The sequence below is a fragment of the Panthera leo genome, chromosome F3 (genome assembly GCF_018350215.1).
Source record: "Panthera leo isolate Ple1 chromosome F3, P.leo_Ple1_pat1.1, whole genome shotgun sequence".
Lineage (NCBI taxonomy): Eukaryota > Metazoa > Chordata > Mammalia > Carnivora > Felidae > Panthera > Panthera leo.
The window spans coordinates 45,987,858-45,991,203 of record NC_056696.1 but is presented as its reverse complement, the minus strand read 5'-3'; the positions used below and the strand labels follow the sequence as shown (position 1 = coordinate 45,991,203).

The following is a 3,346-nucleotide window of genomic DNA, read 5'->3' as shown; positions in this document are numbered from 1 at the left end:
TATTTACAGAAATATTACAGAGTGAATATGACCTGGTAAATGCTACCACAAAAGGTGTAACTGCAACGTCACCCCAGAATTCTCATTTACCCTCTCCTATTAGTGTTCCATTTATCCTGCCCCAATTTAACTGCTGCCTTGATGGCAAACTCCATCCTTTAGTTTTGATTTTTTTAACTTTATACTAATGGAAGCATGCAATACATTCTCTTTTTTTATGGATTTCTTTTCACTCAGCATCATGTTTGTAAGTTTTATTCAGTTTGTTGAATGTGTCTGAAGACTTTTCATTTTCATTGCTGCCTACTGTCACAGAATATGCCTACTTTCAGCAGGCATTAATACTACAAAATATGGATCACACTGTGAAAGGTAGGGTTTTTGTTTTGTTTGCTTTGATTTTAGTTTCATCTCAGAAAGTCATGAATCTGAAAGTTGAAATTTATAAGAAACATTAAAAGGATATTCAAAGATTATTGGGTAGTCAAAGCAAGAGCCGATATCTATTGTAATTATCTTACTAAATTCCAAAGTAAAAGAGTTATTTTCATTTTAAGATTTAATTTTGCAAAGGTCATGATATTGAATCATTTTTTAACAAAAGAGTTTCTACTTTTATAGAAAAGAAAGGATACACACAAAAACATATATGCACACACAAGTATAAAGTATCTTGCATTTTATATGCAATAATTCAAAGAATTTATTATAACCAAAATTTTACTTTTTAATACAAGATGAAAGATATAAGAAGATATTTGTTTTTCTAAAAGAGATTTTATTTATTTATTTTTAAATGTTTATTTATTTTTAGAGAGAGAGAGTGTGTATGAGCATGCATGCCCATGGTGAAGGGGCAGAAAGAGAGGGAGAGAGAATCCCAAGCAGGCTCCACACTGTCAGCACAGAGCCCAGTGTGGGGCTCGATCCCACCAACCATGAGATCATGACTTGAGCAGAAATCAAGAATTGGATGCTTACCCAACCAACTGAGCCACCCAGGTGCCCCAGAAATTAAAAGATACTTGTAATCAAATAAAATTGTTATTTTACTTATTCAGTAATCCCTTTATTAAACTCACTGTTTCTATAGACTATCATATTTGAAATATAATCTGAAGGCATACTTATTAATATTGCTCATTTATTAAGATTGACAAAATAACAATCTTTTTTCTATTCATCTGAGTACATTTAAGTACACACTCTTTTTATATAAGACTTATAATCACTTAAACTAATCTTATTGTTTTCCACCAGTATCCACACAAAATCGAATACTTTTCTTCTGAGCAAATCTTAAAATTCTAACTTAAAACTTAACGATGTCTGTTAAAGATTTTCAGAAGCAACTCGAGATTCTTGCCCTTCCTTTCTCCTGGAATTCTTAGTCATGAATAACATTAACATGACCAAGACAACTCTTAAACCAGGAGAATTGAAGGCAAGTTGAGTGAGTGGAGATTGTAGCCAGTGCGACACAAGAGACTAAAAACAGGTTTGCGGTGTGACCAATACTTCACTTTGTGTGCTCTAGTTATGCAGTAAAACCATCCTGAATCTTTCTCTCGGGATTTTAACAAAGCATCTTTTGAAAGCTCCCAAAGAGTAAGTCTACAAGAGTAATCCTAAATTATTTGGGGTCTAAGAATTTGCATGGATTAGCATTTTCATGTCACCTGAAAGGTGAGATTATTGGGTAGGAAAGTATATTGTTTACCTTTATAGAAAACCACCAACCTATGTTCCAAAGTGGCTCTACATTTTGACATTCTTACGAACTCCACATCTTCACTAGTATCAGTTGTTTGAATGTCAGCCTGTGGAATGGTGTGGAATGGTATGATATCGTGGTTTTCATTTTCACTTCTCCAATGACTAATGATTTTGAGCATTTTCATGTGTCTGTTGGCCAACTGTGTATTTTCTTTGTAACATGTAAGAGACATAGACATTCCTTATATATTCTAGACACAGGTCTTTTATCAAACCTAAGTGTGTACATATTTTCTTCTCATTGCAAAAGTGTACTATCATAAGGCCTTCCCTTCTGGGATTTTTTGTTGTTGTTGTTGGTTTGGTTTGTTTGTTTTTTTCTGTCCTAATACTTTATGAATCACCTCTAGGCCTGTGCCTAGTTAGGTGGGCTTCAGGGAGGGGCTCACCACTGACCAGCCCAGCTGGGAAAATGAGACAGCCTTGGTCTAACCCTCCAGGGTCACTGACTGTGGAGTTTAAAGAGGCAGGTCTGACCTTTCCTGAGTTGGCATGGGGTATCCAGGCAGAGGCACAGGTGCAGGCCAACATCCCAAGCTTTCCATTTGTGTGCCACCCTTGCTGTGTTTGGAGAAGTATCCCTTGCTGTTGTATACGTTGGGCTTGATTGTGTCACTGCCTGACTTCCAGCCGGCAGGACAAATTTCCCCGTGTTAATTCCTGTACTGGACGGACTTCCCCGTGTTCGTTCCTGTGGTGGACAGACTTCCCCACTCTCATTCCTGTACTGAAGACCTGGACCAGGTGCAGGAGCTTCCTCCACTGAGCTCCCCACAGGCAAATCATTGACAGTGATCTGGCGAAGGACACTGCTGCCATCAGTGATAAAGAGGCCCCTGTATGCAATGCCTTCAATCTTCCTTCAGCACACCATAATCTTGGGACAAGCTTCTGGTTACACCTGCCAGCAGAGGGATGTTGGGGGGTGAGGCAAGCTGCCTTCTTTCCTGGGCTTGTTGATCCCCACCAGGGGGATGAACTGAGAGTCGACAGAGACCCCCAGCACCTCACAGTCCAGCCTGAGTAAATCCTCAGCATGTTCACTGAAAGCGATGATCACTGTGGGTCACCCAGGGTGAAGTCCAGCAGGTAGACAAAGAGGACCAAGTATTTCCATCTGTAGTCAGAAAGCTTCATCTCCTCGAAGGAACCATCCACCATGGCAGCGGGCTGGAAATTCAGGGCAGGCTTTCCTATGTGTTGCCAGAGAGCAGCACTGAAAGCCACATGGGCAAAAACAAGGATACACGGACTGACAGATGCACAAACATGCATTCTCAGCACCCTCTTCTCGGAATTCTTTTAATGCTATTACAGTTTCTCCTTTCTTTATAGAATTTATTTAAAATAGTTTAAATTTAAATTTAAACCTAAATTCCAAATCAATTAATACGTGTGTGTAAAGAGGATAAATGGGTTTTTAGATAATTTAATTGGTTTTGTGTTGTATTCTATTAAAATCCACTGTGTTGAGATCTTTAAATGATATTGATATATATGTGTGTATATATATATATACATATACACATATATACACATACATACATAGGGTTATTCTCAGTTGCTTTGT

General features: G+C 38.2%; 1 pseudogene; it reads right to left on the bottom strand.

Annotated features, from left to right (window-relative positions):
• Window positions 1-2,234: 2,234 nt before the first annotated feature.
• Window positions 2,235-3,051, bottom strand: LOC122211543 (annotated as a pseudogene).
• Between the last annotated feature and the right edge of the window lie 295 nt (window positions 3,052-3,346).